Consider the following 25,450-nt stretch of genomic DNA (forward strand, 5'->3'; position numbering starts at 1 on the left):
GATATTTTTAATAATGTTTAAAATTATCAGTTAACCTTAAGAACAAAGAGTTCTGTATCAAAATATATTCCTTTAATCCATATTTAATATAATTATGAATAATCTGACATTTAGAATTTGATTGGGTTGTTGTGTGCCAGAGCATAAAAACTAGAAAGCAGAGAAGCACTTCTCATCATTTCCAGCCACTGCATAAAACAAACAAATTTATGCTCAAATCACTTTTGGCAGCAGTATTTGGAATATGAATAGAAATATGGTTCTGTCAAAGGAAAAAGTAGGGAGCCTGCCCTGAATTGAATATGTTCACACTGACTCAGGATTTTTACTACAGGATTGCATTGATAGGTCATGGCATTAGACAGTTTTATTCACTTGTTTTCTTTACTAACGCTCCCTTAATGTACTCTCAAATTAAAGAATTGATAGCTCATATTCTTATTAACTTAAATTAACTTGTGTGTTCTTATGTCTTTTTTGACATGAAGGAATATGAATAAATATTGTCCTTGTACACTATTACCTAATGGGATGACTGATAGGCAGCAGAAGTGATGGACTGTAAAATATCTCCCTTTTTGGCCCTTATCTTAAGATCTCTTTAAGGTCACTCTTAGTCTCTAATTTACTTATTTATTTTATTTATTTTTACATTTAGCCCCTGTCTGTGCTTTGCTCCTATTATTTTCCTCAGCTTGAAATGATGTAAGAACTTGTGACTCTGCTTTTAGACAGTTTCCTATTTGGTTAGAAGCAGCTAAAAGCTGACCCCATACCTCTCCCCTTGCTTGGAGTAGAGGATGCTCAGAGTGACCCAGAAAGCTGCTGCTATGCATCCTGCTCTTATAGGTAGCCCCACTGCAGCTGTCTGCAAGAATGGCTGAGGGGCAAAGACAATGCTCCTCTGCTCTCTGTTACGCTCTTTGCCCTCAGTTTTAATGCTTTCCATCCATCTCCCTGGAGGAGAAACTATTTTCAGTTTCCATCTACCCTGAGAAACTTTAATTTCAAACAGCTTTAAGTGTTTTCCAAATCCACAAGGCACTTGATATAGGGAGAGATGCCAAGATTGCTTGTCTTAGTGCAGAAGAGTTCAAGCTCTGAAGGTGCCTGGCTCTGACCAGCTTCTAGGCTCTTCATTGTCTCCATGAGTCTAGAGCCTGCAGGAATAATTGAAATGAAGTTGTTTCTGAAAGTATACTTTTCATATTCAAGCTGGCTCACTGCATCTGATGGGGAACCTCTACAGCTAGGGGGATGGCAATGAGGAAATCTTTGAGGACTGCAAATCCGTCAGCCAAGAGCAATGTCCTTTCATAAACAGGAATTGTGGAGAAAATGAAAAGAAGAGGCTGACTTGAAGCTGACAGGAAGGAAAACATGGGATGGGTAGAAAGCATCCAAAAGAAGTCTGTGATAAGTGGAGGATATAGGAACTCACCCTAGCAAAGTGTGTTGGGGGAAGGAGAAGAAAACAGTGTCAAACGTAAGTGAATGTGAATAGGAGAAATAAACGTTAGCAGGCTAGAAATTGTGCACAGTGACAAGGAATTTAATGCAATTGTATGGCCTATGTATGTTTTGCAGCTGGAAATACTCATTTTTGTACTATCACTTCCATATTGAGAACGATTGCTGACTTTTGTCAGGGGGAAGCTTGTACACTTGCTGAGGCAGGACAAGATTGCTAAGATTGCTTCTATGTGTGTGTGTGCGCATGCACAAAAATTGGGACCCCCAAAATATCAGTACTGAAGTTTTGTGTGACTATGTGAAAGCTTTTTCTGGCTTTCTGAGATGAGCAGTTTACCATTATATTATGTTATGCTGGCAATAGAATTGCAGCATTTAGCTGTCATGAGAGCACTTCTGACCAGTAGCTGCAACTTCTGTCATCATGTTTCTCTGGACCTCACCCACAGGAGACTTTCTATTCTTGACTGACATGTGGGGAAAACACATAAAGTGTTTCTTGGTCTTTTGCAGCAGCCTTAGTAATAAATTAGCAAGTTTCTTGTTTACAGTAGGACCTGAGAAGACGCTGTTTTCCTCGGGATATTTGTGGTCCAAACTTTATTTCTAAAACTGAGTATACAGGACTGTGTGTCAGATCCAGTTGAACTAAACTGGATGCAACTTGCACCTTTCCTGACAGCTAATAAACCAAACCTCAGCTTTCAGTTGCCCCCACCTTATGCTGCTGAAATACCACTCCCAGTACTGGGAAACACCCTCTTAGATGTATCTGGAGTAGTTCAGGTCTTAAGGGACATGCAGGGTTCATGCACCAACAGAGGAGCTGCAGACCTGCCCTTTCCTGTCTGCTGCTGCTGCACTGTGGGGATGGGAGAGCATCCGAGTGAGACAATTCTTGCCTTTTCTCAGTAATATCTGACATAAATGAATGTCAAAGTACAGCCTCAGTGAGCTGAACCTGGCAAGATCTGGCAGTGTTTTGCACTGGCAGAGAGGCAGAAATCTCCCACAGGAAAATGCAAGTTTCCTTCTTCAAGCATTACTCAATAAAACTGCTAGTGTATTGGTGATGGAAATAGGACTGGTTTTCTCCAAGGTACTTGTGTTCCAATCATGTGATCTGAATTTTGAAAAAAAAATAGAGGAGAAATACATTAAAATTGCTTAGAAAAATGGTCAGATTGATTCTATGAGAATTCCTAGCAGATTTCTGTATGCAATCTATGTAATAAAACTGACCTGTTTGTGTCCTGAAGTCCAACTCAAAATTCACTGTTTTTTATATCCTTCTCAGTCTGTCACTGGAAATTCAGACCTGAATTAAAAAACTTGAAACAAACCTACTCTTAGAAAAGAAAATCAGAGTACAGTGTAGCAAATTCAGATATTAAAAAAGCAAGAGAGAATATAATATGCTCTGTGCAATGCAGCTGTGGCTAAATGCTGATTTGCACACTGGGACAAGATTAGCATCATTCAGATGTGACTTGCATATTGAATAGCCATCACAAGCAGAGTCCTGTAGATAAAAAAGGAAAATGAAACTGTACAGTATGCTTCAGAGCTAATATACTATTGTTCCGCATTTTTAGATTTTACAGATGAGAAAAGGATGAGTTACTACTTCTAAATTTTTATAAAGCATGTGCAGTTTTTTTTATGTGGAAGATCTTCCTGATACCCAATATGTTTATAAAACAGAATGTAATATTGCTATGGAGCAATTGTTTTAACCACTCAAAGGAATACTCCAAAACACTCCCTCCCTACAACCTTGATCATATGAGTGTAGGTTATTTCCGTTCTGAAACCAGAAAAAATGGATTTAAGGTATTGTGGCCAACTTGCTAAATTCTGTGTGGCTACAGTGCCTGCATGTCTTGGCTTTGAATGTCTTCAACTTCAAAAAGACATTAGTGTTGATAAACCCATTTAATTCACCATTGAATGAACTGCTATTTGTATTTGACATGAAGTATGTGTTGTGCAAGAACCCTCCCCCCTCAGAGTTTTTATGTTAGTTATACGGTTGTATGGTAAACTTAAGGTGGCAAGACACAAACAGGTTGCCCAGTGAGACTGTGAATGGTCCCTCCTCAGAAGCGTGCAAGGCCGGGCTGGATGGGGCTTTGAGCAACCCGGTCTAGAGGGAAGTGTTCCTGGATATAGCAGGGGGCTTGGAATGAGATGATCTTGAAGGTCCCTTCCAACATAAACCATTCTGATTCTATGGTAATTACTTCCTGCAGCATTTCTTAAACTTTTGATAATATCCTTTCTTTGGACAAAATTTTAAATGATAGATGTCCATGCTGAAACCACACAGGAAACAGACACATCTGATGTGCTGGTGGTTTCAACAACGGCTGTCAAGGGGCTTTCACTGGAGGGGAGCATTGCAGCTTTGATTTGAGCATCCCTCATGAGAGCAAAAACTTCATCTGCACAGGCTTCAATTATTGGTGCCATGGCAGGGGGGCAGGTGAGGGAACAAGGACTTGTCTAAGGCTTGTGAAGAGCTGCTGGTAGGCATTTGATTGGCTCCTGTCAAACTGTCTCCAGCCTGTGCAAGGCTCTCTGATTTGCTTTCTGCAGCAGAACACGAGGCAGAAGGACTTTTTCAGACCATGCAAAGGTAAAGCAGAAAATTGTCCCTCTCTAAAGTGGGGAAAAGTTCACTCAGCTCACATGGGAAGTACTACAGAGTTTCTTTCTTCATCTGATAGTCCAGAAGGAATTTTCAGTAATACCTAATAGAGCTTATAATAAAACCAGGCTACATCTAAACATCCATCTAAAGTTATATAGATGCAGCAGTGTTGTACATGCATTATAAGAGATCCACCTATCTTCACAGAGTTTCTATGCACATATACAGTGGCAAGCTTGTATTTGTTTATTATAAATTATGAGTTTGTGTAGGTAAACCTGTAACTCCTGCAGATGGTATCGGGCTTGTTGAAGTTTTTTCTTCTTTTTTGTGTGCGTACATTTCTATCTAGTTTCCACCACTGACTTTTAGCTCAGTGTCCAAAGGTAATACTGGACATCTATTAAGACTCTGTGGAGTGGAGTGAAGTAAACTATATGGCACTTGGAACTGAATGATAAAGTGAGATGCATAACCTAAGGCACTTGCCAAAGGTAAAAGAAAATATGGATAAAATAACATATGCAGGACTTCAGTATTTTGGATTTCCATCCTTCTGTTGACAAACCAGTAGATAAAGTTGAGGAATCACATTTTAGGTGGTACAGAGTAGAAACACAGATTTTTAATGTATGTAATTATAGTATGTACCATACCAATCTGGTTGTGGTATTCCATGTTTTGTCAGAGAATATCGGAATTATGTGTATTTGGATTATAACACAAGCACAATTTAAGCCAGGTCAGAGAGAAACTGAACTGTGATCATAATGAGAGAACTTGTGGGCAGCATCTGCCCCCACTAACAAACCTCTTTCATTTCTCTGAAAGTGTTAGGAACATCATTCTAATGTTAACAAAGCGGAGCGTGAATTCTTGGGAAGCTCTACTCCAGACGCTCATTTATATGTTAGTAAGACCCAGTGTCCATGCCTTGGAGGGATGGACTGGAGTATCTTGTGAATTGCCACAATTAATGCTGTGACGCCTCTAGAATGGCACATCCAAGATTATTTTACCACAAAAGTGAAGGAGGGAAGGAGTTGAAGGAGGGAAGATTTAGGTTGGATGTTAGGGGGAAGTTCTTTACAAGGAGAGTGGTTAGGCCCTGGAACGGGCTGCCCAGGGAGGTTGTGGATGCCCCGTCCTTGGACGTGTTCAAGGCCAGGTTGGACAGGGTCCTGGGCAACCTGATCTAAATGTGTATGTTTGGTGGCCCTGCCAGGCAGGGGGGTTGGAACTACATGATCCTTGAGGTCCCTTCCAACCCGGGTGATTCTGTGATTCTGTGTGATTCTGTGAAAAGTAGGGGCTGGATACAATTAGATCGTTGCTTTTGGTCTAAAGAAATGTTCCTTTTCTTAGGAACAGCTCCTTAACCAGATCTTTCAAATCTTAAATATTAATAGCTTTTTCCATCACAGAGGAAATTATCAAAGGCGATTAGCCAAGGGGGTACATTCTAAATCAGACACCATACAATAGAGGAGGAACTTCTCATTCCTGGAATATTTTAATTTTCTTGTAAATTATGCTAGGAGCTTGAAATGAAAGTGGGACATTTTAAAAATTATTTAACAGTTAATTTACATATTAGCTTGTGAATTGGTGAACTACACCTTGCAATTACTCATATATTGCTATAATTGATACCAAAACATAAGTTCTTGAATCTTTTTTTTAGTATTGTTGTATTTAATTATTTCAAGCTTAACTTATTACAGATTTATCATGTTGACATAGCTACTGAATAATTCAATGAAAGAACATGAAAGCCGTAGGAGTGTTACTACAGTTGCGTCCTGACTCATTTTTTGCACAATGCCTTTGAAAACGGATGTTCTCATTGTATCACACACATTGATACCGTTTCTGCAATGCAAAATAGTGCTTAAAAATGTGTTAGAGAATACACAGTTAGAAAAGCATACTAGAAAATACTTTCATTTTAGTCATATTGCTTTTTAAAAAGTTCTCTTTCACTCATCATCACCACAGACCACCTATGGTTCCTCTTGCTTTTTTCACTTGTGCTTTATTAGTTTACCACTAATGTTTGAAAATACTTCTCACATCCTTTTTCACTGCTGCTGCACGTTGCTTCTTGGAGCAGGTAAGAAGAGACAATCCATTCAGTTTTAACCTCAGTCCTTCTCCAGCAATAGAATTTCTGTGACTACGGCATCTTTCGTAGTTTGATTTATAACATGTGAAAGGCACAGAATTCAGCCTATATTGGACAGCTTTGTCAGCCTAGCATGAATTGTTAGAAAACTCTATTTTACATTGTGGCCATGAAGTATTAAAGTATACCTGCATGTACCTGAGTATCTGTGGTAAGGACAGGATTTACAGGACAGGATCCTCTGTTAACAAAAACAATTTAAAACCTTCTGGTGCTTCCAGCAAACAGCTTTGTTAAGAAACAAAGTGCCAAGTAACAATTATTTCTCTTATTATTGTAGCAATTATTTTTTCCTTAAAATAGGTCTTAAGGTTATTTTACTTCGAAAGCTACACAAATCCAGTTAGTGCAAAGGAATTGCCCAAGGTCAAGGATTTGCTCTATTCCTCTCTCTATGTATTAGTTGAAATCAATAGAACCACAATCATACAAAAATAAACAAAGAGAGAACCCCACATGATAACAGAGCACAACAGAAGAGGCTGTCAGAATTTTTCAGATATTCCCAGAATTCTCTATACTTTTCATGCAAAATTTGTGGAATTGTGTACTAGTAATCATGCAGGTTTTAGGAAAAGCTTGTACATAAGCAATGGCTTTAAAATATATTTTTCTTAAAAATACCAAGAAATAACCAAACAACAAAACCCAGCAATCGTGGAAGTTATATTTCATAAGAGACATTCCTGGCTACAGTAGAACATGGGTAAATACAGAGAGAAAATGTGCTACATATCTGTGCTCTGTCTGAAGGGAAGGAAGGGGTGGCTGGGATTTACAGTGCTTCAGTCAGGGAAGTAAATCAACACACCAAAATGGGAAGCTAGAGCAATAGACAAAGAAGTGCATATGTAGAATGAAAATGTCAGTAATTCCTGACACTGTAAGGAATACAAGACAAATGAAATGCATTTGACTGGTACCTCTTGTAAAAGGTTTGCTTACCAAAAAATGAGATCCATCCATACCCAGTTTTTCTACGAGCACAGCAGATTCAGGCATTCCAAACTGAGGTGTAAGAAAAAGTAGAATTGAGTGTGGAACTTGAAATTTATGAAGAAGCTGGTTAATATTTCCATGCTCAAATACTTATGGCTGTAGAAATATTTAGTATGGATAATTAAGAATACTGGGAAGAATAATAGCAATGCTTAGGAATAGGTAGTGACTTCCACATAAGAAGAGATAAGGCATTGTATTATTAGGGAGGGAAGATTTAGGTTGGATGTCAGGGGGAAATTCTTTACAGAGAGAGTGGTGAAGTGCTGGAACAGGCTGCCCAGAGAGGTTGTGGATGCCCTGTCCCTGAAGGTGTTCAAGGCCGGGTTGGATGGGGCCCTGCACAGCCTGGTCTTGTATTAAATGTGGAGGTTGGTGGCCCTGCATGTGGCAGAGGGATTGGAAATTCATGATCCTTGAGGTCCCTTCCAAACCTGACCATTCTATTCTCTCTGTCTTTGCAAAGAAGGGATGAGGACTGATGAAATAATGAATGTAAAGAGGAGACAAAATTAAGAAGCAGAAAATGTAACAAATAGAACAAAGAGCCCAACAAAAATAAGCAATAGAGATTTAATTGCTGTAGAATGAGAAAAGGCCAAAATTAGACACAGGTGAAAAAGATTGGTTATGATTTAGCCCAAAAGTAATTGTAATCTCAGGAAATGATTATACCCTGACTGCTGGAAACTGAGGCTGTTCAAGAAAGGGAGCTCTCCTGTTACATGCCTGTAAACCAACTGTGTATGCACCAGGAGAAGGAGACTGGGCAAGATGTGTCTTGCAGTTCCCATGACAGATGAGCACTGCCAGGAAAAAATTTAGGCTCAGAAACAGGATCTTTCTTCTGTAACGTGGTCATTTTTTCTTCCCCTACCCCCCAAGGAAAACTGATGTTGTTTATAATACAGATGAAACAGGGATAGTCAATAGTAGTATTTCTTTATGACAGTACCTAAATAGTAATTTGGGAAAAATAAATAAATTGGACAGATTGATTATACTTTACTGAAATGCCTTAAAATTCTCACTTGTTGCTATATTGTGTTTTAGGTTGGTTTTGCAAAGAAATGGCAGGTGTATGTGGAAAGTGGGTAAAAATTGTTTTTTTTTGTTAAGGAAGTGCCATTCTTGAAATGAGTTTGTGTTTGCAATGCTTAGTCAAATAATTCAGTCTGTATTTTAGTTCCATTATTGATGAATTTCAAGACAAATTCTATACATTCTTTAATTAGTTCTGATTTTTTTAATAGAGAGATTAAGGTTGGAAAGAACCACTAAGATCAGACAGTTTAACTACCAATCCATCACCACCAAACCCACTAGCCATGTCCCTCTGTACCATATCTCCACAGTTCTTGAACACCTCCAGAGACAGTGATTCCACCATCTCTCTGAGCAGCCTGTGCCAATGCATAGCCACTCTGAGAAAGTGTTTTTTCTAATATCCAACCTGATTTCAACAACTGAGCTCCAGAAAGCTGTTAAATATCTGATCATGATGATCAAAAGGAAGACAGGTATTGGCTACCCTGCAATTTTTTGGAGAAGCTCGAAGACAGCATCCAGGTTTTTGGAGGATTGGGCCTGTAATGTTTTAAATACTTGTTTGTTGTAATTGGGTAAATATGGTATTTAAACTGGAAATCTGTTCATCGTGGATTATAAATCATGGGGAAAAACTGTCATAATTGTCACATATGTATTAGTTCTTGGTGACTGTTTTCTATATTATAATTAAACTTCGTGGTAGTAATGGCCAACTCAGACACTAACAGAGAACATTAATGAAAATAGGTTATACTCATAGAAATACTTATGTCGATTTTCTAAAGTAATTCGTCAGTACAGAGAACGATTAGGCCACATAGCAAATGGTCACCAAATAGATACAGTCTGTGCATAACATCAAATATCTGTGTAGTTGCAGTTACAGAGTAGATGCAAGACAATCACCATACCCATCACCATAAACTGCATTTTCATCAGTGATGAACCTGAGTGACACATTCATAAAAATTTACACAAAAAAGGAGGTCCACTATTGCTATGCACTGCTGAAATGCACAGCCCACAGCCTCACTGTTCTAACATCCACTGTTTGGTCTCCATAAACGTTCATAATGGTCAATGAGTGTCAATGGATGATATTTTTCCTACATGGAGGAATTTGCTTCATACACTCTTCCATGTCTGATGCCATTTTGTCAGACAGCCCCTCTGCTACCATCTGTCCTACAGCAATAAAATGTAATAGAATATTGGAAGGAAAGGTCAAAATGTGCTGCTATACCACCAACACCTGCTAGCATCTGTTATGGGTGAACCAAATGAAATAGGAGGCATTAATTTTGGAGCAGCTCTCATAGAATCCATTGGTTTAGGACACCTAATTAAAGCTAGGCAGGATGTAAGGTATATATGTATGTATTCAATAACTCGGAATTTTTAGCTTCTGAGCGGAGCTCCCACTATCACCACTGCTGCAAATTAGAGCCTGAAATTTCAACTCAAACACTCAGGAAATGTGTTTCATTCCCTCCACAAGTGGCTTGCATGGATTCAGGTAAAAATACTGTGCTGGAGTCCTGGCAGAATCTGATATTTCAAGGTAACTTCACGTCACCATGACTTTGTTCCCTCTTTTTCAGCAAGCCCTGGCCTTGCAAGCTTTACATATGAATTACAGCCCAGGGTAGTGCACAAAACATACAGGTTTTTCTGCACTGAAAGAAGCAGATTTTTTCCTCAATGGAAAAGATAGCACACATAGAAGCAGTTGCAAGTTATCAAGAATATATAAAATGGAGCAAGCTCAGGTTGTAGAGGTAATCCCATTTATGGTATTTTTCGATTCTGAATGTTTGGTCCTGCAATCTGAGCAGCAAGATTTTAGGGCTCATGTGCACGTATAGCTGGTCTCTGGGGAAGTCTCTGGCAGCCCTCTGGCACTGGCTGTGGGGGCAGTGGTACTGCATCTCTTCAGGACAGGTACTGGAGGCTCCTAGCTCCTAGCACTGGTCCTTGCTACACAGAACAGCCAAGAACCTGCTGTTGGCTATGCTGCAGTGATAGGATCACTTGTCTGCCTTAATTTGTGATGTGAATATAAGCATTAATAGCTTTTTACAAGGGTAGAAGAGAGAGGTTTTAAGTCTTCCACCTAGCAAGTCAGCAGTTACACTGTGCATGCTGATATTTCCTTGTAAGGCTCTGAGCTATAAAACAATTGTTATTAATTTTCTGTCTTGGTAATTAGAATCACTGTATCATCTATTAATTAGTCTGATTTCCTTTAAGCTACAAAGCTTTGAGCTAATTCTCCAACTAACTGTTCGCAGTAATAAGCTCAAGAGTTTAGTTGTCACACTATCATATGGTATGAATTAATTCCTCCTAACAAGTCAGCTTTCTCAGACTGCGACCCACTTGTGGTCTGTCAGGATCAGGCAACTTTTTATTTTTTAAGTTTTTAAATGCATAAAAGTATGTATTTATGCCCAAGGCAAACATGGAAAGATAAATAAATACATGAACGTTTTAAACTTTGGCCAATTTTCTTTTGTGGTTACAAGTGGAACCAAGTATAGAAACACCTGATAACACAGTTTTCCCCTCAAAAGATGTTAAGATGTTGCATGCTCCTTCAATTGAGAAAGATGAGAGCCTAGTAATGTTACATCCTAACTGAATGAAGCAAGCATTGCAAAGATTGGTACTTTTGCAGTTAGAAGTAGGATAAACTCCAGCTATATAGAGAAATTTTCTTAAAAAAAAAAAAAAAAAAAAAAAAAAAAAAAAAGAGAGAGAGATTATATTTATCAAAATGCAGTGAGTGGACTGATCGTACAGTTATATGTAGAAATCTAAAAGCTGAGTCATAGTATTAAATAGAAAGAGACAATCTTGAAATACTTAGTGCAACTCAGGTTGTTTTGCATACATTGGAACGGACACTGTATAGGTAGAAAAGTTCCAAGCAGACAAAGGAACGACTGAAGAAAAAGACCAAACTACCTTAAGGAAACATCTAGCAGCTACAGTGGGTATGTATGCACTGAGAAGAAAAGTCAAAGAGTTGGATTCTTACTCACAGGCTGCAAATTTTAAAGCAAAATTGAAATCTAAGATCTATGCTCATATTCGCTAAAATGGATATTTATTCTCATATATATATATATAATATATATATACAATATATATATAATATATAATATGTATAATCTAAAATGGGAACGATGGGAAAATTTGGGAGACATTGCTTTATAGGTTGGGCAATACGATTGCAAATTTATATATATATAAATATATAAATGTAAATATATATATAATATATATGTATAATCGAGGGCATGAAATACCTCTTGTACCCTGAGAGATATTGCTGTGATCAAGCATATTATTATGACTGGCCATGTAGGAGATTGTAATTAGCAACTTCTGCCACAAATTTGGTTTCTATTAAAAAAAGGAGAACACCAAGAAAATTGCAGTGTGTTCTCATGGGTGGCAATTGCTGACAAGTTTACTTTTATGGTAAGATGTCTGTACACAGTATCTGTTAAGACTTTCTGCTAGCTGAATATAGACTGAACTGTCTAAAGTGTTACATTGACATTCTGTACCTGTCTTAGGAGGTCTGCGACTTGAAAAGCTGTCCAGCTCTCACATTCCTCTTGAGATGGCAGTTTTGTGGCCATGTTGCTATCCAGAGAGGGAGACTTGATCTGTGCGAATAACACTGAGTTGCTTCACTGGTCTTTGAGCTGCTGTAGAAATCCTAAGAGGAAGTCCTTTCTGTATTTTTTTTTTCCTGTTTGCTCACTTAAAGTGAACGCCTTTAAAGAGCAGTTTAGGAAGTATCAACTTCCTAAAAAAAAAGAGTGACTTTTCAGTATAAGAAAGCTTTGTTGCATAATATCAGCTTATGCAAATATCAGTTATTACTGAAATTGGGTAAGCAAATTCTGCTGAGATTCAGCATGTAAAATACTTCTGAGTCATCTGCATGTTTGTAGATCTAAATATGGAAACATTTTTTTGTATCTGTTGCAGAAAGTATTAATGATAGCTATGCCTTGCCTACCTTGGACTCCTTAGTACAATAGCCTGAATGTGCCTTCAGATTGCATTTGGCTTACTTGTGTATTTTGACATATTGTGCTGCATTGTTTACATGGGAAAAAATAGATCTTAGTTACTCAAAGTTTACATCCATACTGTTACATTATGTAATTTGATTCTTTGTCTCAAGCCTGGGCACCATAAATTTGTATCAATATGCAATAGTGGTCTGAAACTGTCCCAGCCCAGCCACCTACAGGAGCTGAATTCCTGCCCAACTGGCAACAATCCTCTGCCTCCTTACCTCTGACACCAGCTGCACTTCCAGTTGCAGAGCAGCAGCACAAGCAGCTCTCAAAGAGGAGGGGCAGGGTTCATAATCTAAAACGGGAACGATGGGAAAATTTGAGAGACATTGCTTTATAGGTTGGGCAATACAATTGCAAAGATGCAGCTGCTGAAACAAACTCAGATGATTTTTCTCAGCAGATATGAGTCACCTCAAGAGGAGAAATAACAAAGTTTTTGTAAAAGACTGGAGACCAAGGAATATTATTTTCTTCTTTCCAGTTATTATTACTGTTTTATTTCCCTCTGCAAAATGGATTTTGGGCACGTGTTCAAAGGTTAAAATGGATTTCAGTGGGTCATTAGTTACCACTGAATGCTCTAAACACTTTTCTGTCTTGTTTCTTTGCAGAACATTGAATTTGGCAAAAACTCAGCAGCTGGAATTTCAGAAATGCAGAATTAAGATAGATCACCATTGCATCTTAAACTTTGCTTCCAGAGAATAGAAAATATAAGTGCCTAAGTGTGCACACTGTAAGAAAAGTTAAATTGAATTTTATAGTGTTTTGCTTGTGAGTTGTTCCAAGGTGGTGACATTGCCCTGGCAGATGGGAGACAGTGATGCTTTCTTCCACTGTGTGCAGGCCCAGGAGAAAGAGAAAATCTCCCCTTCAGAGATTTTGTCTGCTGAATTTCAGTGCAGGGGTGACTGTGTCAGTAGAAGGACCTTCATGTTCAGTGGAGGGGGGGGGGGGGGGCCCCCGCGGGGGGGGAGTCTTGTGAATTAAAAGTTTAATTATTGTTTGGAAGAAACTACAAAATAAGATGGTATCAGGTACAAAACATGAATAAAGTGAAGTGCAGCAATGCTGTTATTTCCACATTACAGTTTGGTTACTGAGTAAGTGTATGCAGTTCTAGTTGAGAATATATTAGAGACAGGCTAAACATGGATTTTGAGAGTAAAGAGGATGTTGCAATTCAATTCATGCTGCTAACAGTACCTGCTCTTATCTTTATTATGGTCCAGTATGCCAGTAGCATTTTCAGAAGTCTTGGCATGTGAGTAGATGTTAATTACCTCCTGTGATCATCCAATGCTGTGTTCATATGCTATATCCCAGTCTGCAGTGTGAGCTGAAGCCCTGTCCTGTCAGCTCGCACACCCTGCCACATCCAGCTCTTCTCCCATCCTGCTTCTTGCTTATTGCTCTGATCCCTGAAACAGTGACATTTGGCTAATTCTCCTGCCATTGCTTTTATTGATACTGCCAGGACTACATATTCTGGGCTGTTGGGATAGTACTCGCCTGAGGCCAGTATTTCTGCAGTTCTCCTCTCCCTGGGTGAGAGGGACATCTATTTTGGGAGAGTCATATACAGCTTTGGGGTCCCATAGGAGCTGTAGCAGAACTGGATGGAACACTAAGACTACAGTTTGTCAGAAATATTTTGCCATTTGTGTTTCAGTTGAATTAAAAACAATGTCAACAATACAAACTTAAAAGAAGCAGGGATAAGGAGATGCTCATCTGAGAATCTGTAGCTAATCTCTGATGATGACACTTAGCGTTAGTTTGATCAGTAGTTTTCTTTCCTCAAGTGTATACAATGGAGATGGAGAATGTTATCACTTGCTTCCACTTACTTTCCGTTAGCTCCAAGGGGATTATTTCAAGAATTTGGAGGACTCTATATCTTTTTACTCATTTTCTTTAGTGCTCTCATGTTACCTTACGCAGCAAACCAATTTTCATAGCCATCTAAGTAAATATATGCATATGAACACATACTGTCTGTGAAGGCTGTGATGGGGATATCTTAGCTTTCAGATTTCACCAGCTAAAGGATGGCCATGGTGTTTCTTTCAAAATTGCCAGAGCCCTACACACAACTTCCAAGCAAACTGTAGAAACTTGATTGAGAACTAAGACCAACCATGGGCAGAGCAAACTTACTCAATGCTGAGTACTCCTTTGATAGTCTGACTTTGAAGCATAGTCTGCTTGTATCTAATTGGAGACACTAAAACTTTCTGTCAATACTTTGATTTTTCTACATTAAGAAATTTTATCTTTTTCTGGAGCCCACAGTGAAAATGACATCTGATTCAGATCTTTATCTTGCTATCCCTTGGGAAGCATAACATTTTAGAGGAATCTTAGTTAACGAACACATTTTAGACACCACATAATTTGACCATTCAATAGGAAATCATTCTCATATATAACTCCTACAAAAAGGAAGAATTCATACAATGTTACAGTATACATTTTTTTGTAAGCTGAAAGCTTTCTTTTTCCTTTCGTATGGAATGTGCTAGCCACAGAAGAGGCATGTTTTTATAGGCTACAGCTCCTTGGAGTTTCATAAAATGAGTTCTCAATTTGCAATTTTATAGAAATTGTTAATAAGCAGTATAGAAACTGTTTCTTAGATCGTATCACCAGTGCTTCTTGCTAAATACAGTTATGTATTTTCAAGAACATAAACATTAAACATATTAGATTTAGTTTAGAACTTTCAAAGTGAATATATGCTTTGGAAACAGCTTGTAGCTTCTGCACGCAACTTATTTTACTGGAAAACTACTCTCAGAAATATATACTTGAGAAAAGTCTTAGCTCAATGGCATAGTAATTCATGTAAAATAGAAAGCATTATAACTGATATATTTTATACACATTTAATACAAGAATAATGAAAAGAATATGACTTACAATACACTCCGTATTTTTCTTCTGTCAGGAACACATGTTGGAGTTGATTCTAAATAAGTTGAAGAAGCAGTTTCTCATGCCTGATCTTCTCCCTTAAATGCTCCCATATGTTTTTTGTTGTTATTAATGTGATGGACAGGCTTGGCATTTGTGGTGGGTGGGAGGAATATATTCGTAAAATAAAAAAGTATCATAGACTGAGCAAGTTCACAGCTGGAATATAAAGGTTTACTGACAGCTATCTGCCTAGAAGCTTGATAAAATGTTGCTAATCAGTTTTGTCTGATAAAATAACAGAATCAACAGAAATCACAGGGTCTGGAAAAGACCTTAGGAGATCCATGCAGGGCTTCAGCTGAGAGGCAGAATCAAGTGTTATAATTAGGGCTTATTGACTCAGTCTTAGAAATCAGTTGGATAATCTCCTTTTTTCTAGTCGTGAGGTCATAAGGTAGGACCAGGTTCATCACATTTTTAGGTGGCAGAGAAGGAGGAAGTATTTATATTCTGTGCTGGACTAGAAACTTTAAGAAAAAAGCCCATCAGTAGGAATACTTTCTGTCTAAGAATCAGACGGGTCTGAACTTGGACCTCCTCTCTTTCTTGAGGAAACAAACCCAATTTCTTCAATATTTCTTCTTAAGTGGTACTTTAGTTTATAAACTTGTTTAGCCTTTTGATTCTCAGCATTTTTTCAGTTTGGCTCCATCTCAATTGAAAATTAGGGTGGATTTACTGCTCCCAGTATACTGTTCTTAATCATGTTGTAACTGCTTCTGTCTCAGCTTAGTTTAGAAGTGTCCTCATTACTAAAACATCCATGCAATTGACAAAATGCTAAGTACAGTTTAAAGATGGAACAAATTCCTGTGGGATCCTGCTTGAAATACCATGTTTAGAAGAGGTTTCCAGATGCAGTGGTGCAGCCTATCTTGAAGCTTGATGACATCCAAGAAAACCATATCCCTCAGACTTTCCTAAGACTGATTAACGCCACTGCAATATCAAGGAGGCTGTGGTTGTACAATGATTTGAAACCTGCTACCTTTAAAATACTTCTGCTGTATGCTGTTTGCTACAAAAACGCCTTCTAAATTTATTTTATTATTTTTAAAATTTCACTTCCTTTTCAACCTGTTCCTAGTATGTATTCCCTGTCATTTCATCTGAATAATAATTATTGCCAAATGCTTATTTTTCTTTTGTTTGCTTCCTTTGTAGCTCATGTGGATATACAACATAAAATCATTGTCTTAAGGACAGTTGCACTTTGTATTATTGCTTATACTTCTAAAACCATGATTGTTGGTTTGACCCTCTCTTTGAATTTAGCAATAGATTCAGCCATTATTCTAGACAGATTGCACCTATTCCTGTAACTATTTATTTGTAACCAGAATATTACACCTAGGTTTTTTGTTTGTTTGTTTGTTTTTAATCTTTTTGGAAATTCATGTTTTTAACTAGCTCAATAAAAAAACAAAAACAACCTGCTACAAAAGCGACATTGTTCACTAGAAATTCCCTTTGATTTTTTCTGAAGGCTGCTATTGATGCCATAGTGTTTGGTTGTGAAACTCTTCCCAAGTATGCAGTGTTCTCAGCTGTTCAGCTGAGACACTTTTTATAATTGCATTTGTTTGAACACATTGGCAGATTCATGTCTACTCCTCTAGCATCATACTCTGGCCTGTACTGTTTGCCTTTACATTTCATAGCATTTCATTGTAGAACATCTCCTACTTGGAAAGTTCTCTGTGTGCTGACTATTCAGATAAAATATAGGAAATTAAGTACAAACATATTTCCATCAGGCAACATTTGAATACATTAAAATCTAGTGAGTAACTTTCAAAACAGAAATAAAATATTATTTTAGTGTCTTGTCTTATTATTTAAATAATATTCCTAGGCAGCATAGATTTGAAAATCTGCAGCTGATGCTTAATTTTTTTTTTAATGAATTTTGTTAGTATACAGAATTCTTAAACACTATTGATTTATTTGAGGTTTGTACCTTGATATGTATAGAAGATCTTTCACCATGCACATGACATTTAATAGCACATAGATGGAAAAAAATGTTAATATTTAAACTCTCAGTGAGCATACTAATGCATTATTGCATGGTCTTTTACAGTGGAAGATCTCAACAAAAGGTTGATCCTGTATGCACTGAAGATCTGCCATGAAGTTAGTATAATAGTCAGTGTTTTTATTTTATGCTGTATCTGCTTCCCAGGTGCAGGCACTTGCACACACTTGCATTTTACACCTTCTATGTGTGGTAGTCTTTGGAACAGCTTTTGGTATTTTCTTACACCCAGGCAACAAATAGCAGTTACAGTGATTTCTGCAGTGAATTAGTATTGAGGTCACTGAGCTGTTAGAAGCAGAAAACTGAAAAATTTCATGGACAGCAGACTCTGGAGTCACAACTGTCATTTATTTTTGGGACACTGTAGTAAGAAGAAATTTAAGTTACATCATGGAAAATAGAATTGCTTCTGTTGTGAATGGGATCTTCCATTCAGCGTGCAACTTCAGAGAGGAAGGATTGCATTCCTTCCATGCTGGGGATCTTAGTTGGAAGCATTAATGCAATACTGAAGCTCTAGAATGTAGCACTGTAATAGTATCACCATAGAGCACTATATACATTGTGTATAGTATATATATTGTATAATATACTGTATAGCATTGTGCTACAATGTAATATTACGATACAGTACTTCTGTGCTGTCAATATGCAGATTTCATTAAAAAATAAATGTACCGTATGTGCTTCACTGAATTCATTCAAGTCATGACTTTATTTCTCCTTTGTACCTGGAACAATTGAGACAGAACTAGGCAGAAAAAATAACTGGATTTTGGGAACGGAACACTACAGGACCTTTCTGCAGGACAGCAGAATGTCTGAAGGAAACTGAATTCAATTGTATGAAAGAGGGAAGATCTTGAAACAGAAACTGTGATACAGAGTTATTTGGGCAAGATGTTTATTGCTTGCTGTAACGGAGTGTTTGAAAGGAAGGAAACAGAAAATTGTGGTTTTGTGGAGATGAGTTTTCTGGGAAGCATGTTACTGTGATGAAAAAGAAATTGAGAGGAGTGTGTGTGTCAGCTGGCCAGCACCTAGATGCTGTTTGGACCGAAGCTGGGCAGAACTCCTCCCTACTTCCAGTCAACAGAGTCCTGAGAATTAAATAGGAAAAATGATCTTTTGAGATTAAGTAAATACAGAAAAAGAGGACTTCAAAAGGTGAAGGGATTTTCACAAGATGGACAGACAAATTGAAGGGAATGGACAAAGGCAAGGTGTGAACAAATGGTATTGTGCAAATGATTAATAAAATGCGACTGGAGGTGATGGGAAGACAAGCTGTTACAAGTTAAGAATTTTTCTCAAGTTTCCTAGATTCATAAATAGAGTGTCACATCTTGTGTCCTTAACCTCTTTACACAGATAGAAGTTGTAAGTGTGGAGATTATTGGGCAGTCAAGAGACTTTGGGCAGAGAGAGGATATGATAAAATTTCAATAAATTGGGAGATATATATATATTTAATTAAGATATATATGTATATGTAAATTTACATGTATATGTAAAAGTATATATTATAAGAATGATTTTAGGTGATATCAGTGTATTTAAAAATATTACTGTTTCACCAGTCTTAATGAAAAGATGAGCTAATATTCAGGTGGATTCAGACTAGTATCTCAATTCTGATTATTAGCTAGTATTTCCTTTGTTTTTTATTCCCTCTGCATATAGGACTGCACTGCTGAGCTTTACAAGATATTAAACTGCATACCAGTGGGAATAGACACTTTCTGTTTTCCTTAAGTGGTGAGTGACTTAATTCTCTGTGATCTAAAACATACGAAGAGAGGAGAAATGTATATATGTTTTGCCCACTAGTGCAATTTTTTATATAATAGTTTTACGTTTTTGAAAGTACCTCAAAAGCAGCCCTACCTCAGAAATCTGTGCCTATTTTCAAAGTAGATTGGATGCATGATGTGAATGGGATTTTGATAATGTTACCTACATTCCTGATAAATTGATGTTTGACTATTTCGATTCAGTGAAAAGTCAGTGGGAGTTGCTTATGCATAACCTTCATGAGCTCATTCCTTTGTTATTAAAAAGAAATGAAATGAGAACTTAAACATTAATTTTTTTTCCCCCACAATAAATGTCAGGTTGATTAAAACTTCAACATTGACCTTCAGAGCAGTGAGATTTGACAATAATGTGATTATCTTCTGAGGTCAGAAGTTACAAATCAGATGAAACTAATGCATTTAATCCTCAACAGTTTGTGCATTCTGCACAACAACGCATACCTCATTTGCCATGTCTTTTCCACTGTCCTGTGCATCGTCTATTATTTCCGTCCGTGATTCTGTACCTCTCCATTATTGGCAGACTACAGTAAACAATTGAATTCTCTGGCAATTCTCACCTTTTATTTAGCTATGCTTCAGTTCATTACCAAAACATTTAATGTGCTTATAGGTGTGACTGGCATAAATGAAAGAACAGCTCTTGGGACATACATCAGCCCTATATACCTGTTCCAGCAACGTGAAATGGAATGGCCCATCATTTATCAGTGATGACAGATAATTTAATGTTTTTGTAAAATGGTCACTCTTAACTGTAGCTTATCTCTACTCTTATCTGTTGACAGGGATGCCTGACCTTAGTTTAGTTTGATTTAGAGGCATAGGAGTAATTTTATCATGTACAGCGAGCACTGAATGCAAGTACTGGTGCTCCTTATCACAGCAGTGAGTTGATACCATCAGTGTTACTTAAACTGTGAGCTTTTGTATTTCTTTCAACAATTTGCAAGGGGCTTACATCAGTTTCTAGAGGCACATTTTTGTTTCTATTTTTAAAGAAAGCTCAATAACATGTTAGAGATAACAACCAAATAGTTTGACATTTGATATAAAATTTCTCAGCGTTATTAGGTAGTTTCTTAGCAGTAGAAGAATTTAAAGGTGAAGAGTGTATTTCATGGATGTTCAGAACATTCTAGCAGGAGAAAACTTGGCAGGAATAAGCCTCGCTACTTCAGAAAATTGCCAGATTTTTAAAGACCTATTCATAAAATATACACCTAATAAAATAATTTGTTTTGCAGGACTGTCTTTGAAAACTTGGAAAGCAAAATCAAGTCAACTACATGAATTGAGTTTACCCTCTGAAGCACTGTTAGATTCTTCTGCATCCTTAAATGCACGTGTAGACAACAGTTTTTTAGATTCTCTCTTAAGCTCCCAAAGGAGATTAAAAATGTATTAGAAAAAAATTTGCATTAGAAATTATTTATCAAATGACCTATGGGAATATTGCTATTGAGGCTTAAATTTTGTGAAGGGATCTTAGGAGGTTTTTTGCCTAATTCCCCAGTGGATAGTATCTGTGATTTTTTGCACACTTGGAGTGTTCTGATATATGTTCTAAATATATATATTTGTATATTCTACATTCTCTCTCATAAAACATACTGCAGGCAATTATTAATCTGATTATTTTGTTTAGAGATCTAAATTGCAAATCCACCCATGGACAAACCCCCTTCTTCTTATAAACTGAATAAACAAAGATAGAAGCCTTATCAGAAAGGATGCCTTTAACAAACCGTTTTATCAAAATAACCCCAAAACTACCCAGTTAAACATCAGGCAGCAGAAATTAAATGAACTGAAATTTATGTGCTTTGCTTAACATTACAGGCGGAGCCAGTGATTGCCTTTCTTTGAAGTTGCCGGCTGAATTCTGAAGACATTGCAAGAGAGCAGTGTGTTTTGCTGGGCCAAGAGCACAAAGGTACACATCATTGTTAATGAATGCTTTTCAGCACACATTGAGATTAAGAGTTGGAGCAAACAGGGAGGATAAATGGATTGATGGTAAATACAGATTTCACTTGTTGAATAACATTTCAGATAAGGATATCCACATATACTTTTTCCTCCTCTTGAAACATGATGGGAATGTTGTACAACATGGAAAGTGTGTTCCCTGGACTAATTTTGAATGTGTATTTCAATACATTCCCTGTTCTATGATGTAACACAAACTACACTAAGGAATAAGATATAGTTGGTTACAGCAGGTGAAATACCCTGTGTTTTAAGTCAGTGCTGTGAGAAAGATAGGAACATAGGAAGATTTTCTGAATAGCGAAATCATTTTATGTTGGAAGGCTTTTAACCTAGTTCAGCTGTGATCGTACTAAAGCTTTATTCTAAAAAAGTAGTACAGTGATGTTGAAAATCTATATGCTGTGGAACTACTGGTCTTTAAAATAGAATGATTGATTTGAAGGGAGAGTAGTGAACTCAGATTGGTTTTTTTCTTATCAGTGAAGATACTCTTTCAGCTAAAGGGTAAAGGTGGCTGTGGCTGCATATATGTGTTAAACGGCTCTTCACACTTTAGGAACATTTGTTGCATACCACTTCAAAGATATTTAACTCTGCTACATTTGTTTCTCGGAGAACTAACAAATGCAATTTGAAATACTTTATGTCAATAGCAAAGGTTCTATCAACATTGCAGATACGTAATTATAGTCCAAAATAAATCCCAAGAAGAGAATGTTGGTAAACCAACTCTGATTTAATGAGATTATTTATTATATTTATTTCTGAAGCTTAACAGTGGTGTTCAAGAAAAAAATTCAAGGCAAAACAATACATAATAATCTGCAATTGCAGACAGTTTGCAGGTGCAAATATCTGCAATCACATGACTTGTTGTAACTGTTTCTAGAATGAGTTGTAATGGTATAGCCTAACTAAACTCTGATGATGTAAGTACAGTTAGAGATTAATCAAGAGAAATATAAAGCATTTCAATGCCATGCTATAACAGACCTTGAAAGGGAGTACATAACAACTATGTTGAGGTGTTACACATTGGGAATAGAAAGACTGAAAGCAGGAGCTGAATGTAGGTAAACCCTACAATTCTTATTGGCTATGACAATATATTTACTAAGAGAAGACTTCATATCTTTAGACGTAGAACAATCAAGTCGCTCTGTGTATATATAAAATCAACCAGTAAATGCCCTACTGAACCAGAATAGATAGAGTTACACAAACAGAATGGTGTTTACATAAACAGAATGTTTTTTGGTTGCTTGGAAAGATGTCTGAATATTTCTTCTTTATTTGGCTGGATGGTCAATTTATTAAGAGTGAATTTGGGGATGTCTACACATAGAAATTTACAAATTCATTTTCTTTCCCATATCAAGACATGAAACATATGGTCTGTCTGTAACTTAACCACAGATAGTTGATGTGATTCTTTTATATTAATGTTGTTTTCTAAAAGAGCTTTGTTAGCACTGTAACTGAGATAGGAATCTAGGCCACAGTACACATTCATGCAGAAGACATTTGCAGCTGTAGTGTAGTTGGCAGTTCATCAATTTGTTTTGAGATCTGTGGAGAAAAAAAAAAAAAACAAACTGTGCAGATTAAAAGCAAGATATAAGATAGTACTTTTTTTTTTTTTTTCCTAACTGACACTTCATATCAAGAGGGCTTAATGTGACAGCTGACTGCCAGTTTATCCTAAGAAATTTTATGTGGAAGACAACAGTAGAGGAACATGCTGGAATAATATCACACATTCTAAAAAAAATTTTACACTTCGTGTTTTATTTGAAATTAACAAAATTTAATCAAGCAAGTCATAGTTGCTGAACTTAGATAGAATTCTTATATTCCCTAGATTGTAGGTGAAATTTTTGCACTGAAATCATGATCCCAATCATTCAATCATTCACTTTACAACTCTTCTATTTTGGTTTATTGTTTAAACATTTGCTGGGTAAAATAGTGCCACATCTGACACTGAAGAGTGTCAGATCCTTTGCTTAAATTTATTTCCATTCTATGGACAAAATGAATGGGCATATAAGGTTCAGTTACAATGTATGAGATTAGTGCCAGAAGAATTTATACTTAGAACAAATCCCAAGAGAGACATTAAACAGATGTGATTAGTATCAACATTTCTGTGATGCGTATAAGGGTCTTATGAGTCATCAGACAGGAATTTCTGTCACTTCTTAAAAAAAAAATAAACATGGGACATGTGTAGCCATACAATAGAAATCTTGGTATAATACTCTTGCCTAGATATTGTGGTAACATATAGTTGGATATAAAGTAAAATATGTCTCAGATTAGTATGCCTTCAGCCACCAAATCCTACAGGAAAATGTTTCTGTCCTGAATAACTGAACTTATAGGGCTGCTGTCTCCAATGAAGCAGTGCCAATTAAATCATAAAAGTTTGCAACTTCAAGCATTTGATCAACTCACAAATTGTTGTTAAACATGCAGTCACAGAAGAAATAAAATGTACATACACATGTGCATGCACAAGTCCACAGGTACAAAGCACATTCTTTCTGCATCACTGTTATCTAGGTTGTGTTTTTTTTTTGTTTTTTTTTTTTTTTTGGTGAGCTCTCACTTATTTAGACTTACGAAAAATGTAAATGAATCCCACATTAATGCAAAAGGTTATTTTTTTCCTTCTTGAGTTAAATTTTCTGAAGCAGAAATAATCCAGAAGCTGGCCTTAAATCAGGAATGAAAATGGAAACAACTCACTGTGGAAACCAGAATATTGATCTTATTTGCCTTTTTCCCAAAGTCTTGAAATAAAGATTTATAGATTCACAGATGTTAGGTTGCAAGTAACTTACAGACATTATAGAGCGTGACCTTTTACATCACAGAAATGATCTCTGTAAATAAATTTCTGATTTATACCCTATGACTATGATTGAACTAGAATATATAGTTCATAAAATGATCCGGTCTTTACAAATATTTGCCAGTGTTAGCAAGTGTGCCACAATCCAGCTGCACAGAAATTGCTGGAGGTAAAGGGATCATATCTGCCATGTGCTTCTGTGAAAGCTTAAGTTTACCATTACTGGTACGTGTTATCCCCTATCCGTCTGAGTACAAGTAAATCCCATTATGAATTATCTTGATATACTAAATATGATTGGTAAAAAATTTAAATCACATCTAAAGAAATTGTTGCACCTTCCTTAACTTTCTTATGTTAGAGAGAAGAAAAGACAGCAATTCTCCCAGCTGCCACTCTAAACATGGAGTTCAGTGCTGTTACAAAAATCCAGCGAAAGTCAGAGGTCCAATATTTATTACATGTGGAGTTTTGGGTTGCTTTCCCAGCTTATCAGTGTTTCTTCTGACTCACTACCTGTTCTGAGGTTCATGTTACTTACGATCATTTAGGACTCCGATTTTACAGAAACTTAGTAAAAGCAGTTAATATCACCAGCAGAATGAGGTGAAATACAGCAGCGATACCATGTCCTTACAGGCACTGTACCCAATAACTTTTCTCCAACAGTGTCACTGTTTTGCTAAATTCAGCAGAATTTCCTCTGAGATGTCTAGCTAAGGCAGGGGCATCTCTGCTGACTTATGTCTTTTAATGATCCTTTGGAGAATAGAGACATTTCTTTTTAGTGAATTCTAGCTATTTAACAGCACCAGCATTTGTAGAGGGTCTGAAACCTGTGTTATACTACAGAAAAATCTGAAAAATAGCTCTGGAAGAAGAAAAATGAAAACGTGCTTTAGAGGAAATACCGAGTCATGGCTTGAAGCACTGATTGAGTACCTGGTAGGAAGGCAGGGCCAATCCAGGGGAGCTCAGGTGCATGCAATGCCCCTGAGTGAGCAGAAGGAGCGGAGCCAGGATTCACCTCTTTCCAGACTTCATTTAAGGGTTGGCGGTGGAGGTGAGGGTGTCTTGCTGGAGATTGCTGCTTACCTGAGGCCTTCCAAATGTGAGTGCATTTTCTTTGGTTTGTTTGTTTGTTTTTCCTCCTGTGCAAGGTTGCTGTGTTTGGGCATAATCTCATTTGTTGCAATGAACAGACTTTGCTACCCCGCTATTATTAAGCACAGTGTGCTTCCCATCATGTTGTAGTGTTACAATGTTTAAAACTTTGTTTTAAGATTTGTGATTCTTTG

The 25,450-nt window shown here is 37.0% G+C and overlaps 1 long non-coding RNA gene across 1 annotated transcript; it reads right to left on the minus strand.

Moving 5' to 3' along the window:
• Window positions 1-2,493: 2,493 nt before the first annotated feature.
• Window positions 2,494-12,075, minus strand: LOC122175404. The gene is made up of 4 exons (XR_006177401.1): window positions 11,936-12,075; window positions 7,257-7,319; window positions 2,716-2,777; window positions 2,494-2,596 (listed from the first exon to the last, which is right to left on the minus strand). It is a non-coding gene; the product is annotated as an uncharacterized LOC122175404 (long non-coding RNA).
• Between the last annotated feature and the right edge of the window lie 13,375 nt (window positions 12,076-25,450).

This window comes from Lagopus leucura, unplaced genomic scaffold (genome assembly GCF_019238085.1).
Source record: "Lagopus leucura isolate 7727_CA_CO unplaced genomic scaffold, USGS_WTPT01 Super-Scaffold_739, whole genome shotgun sequence".
NCBI lineage: Eukaryota > Metazoa > Chordata > Aves > Galliformes > Phasianidae > Lagopus > Lagopus leucura.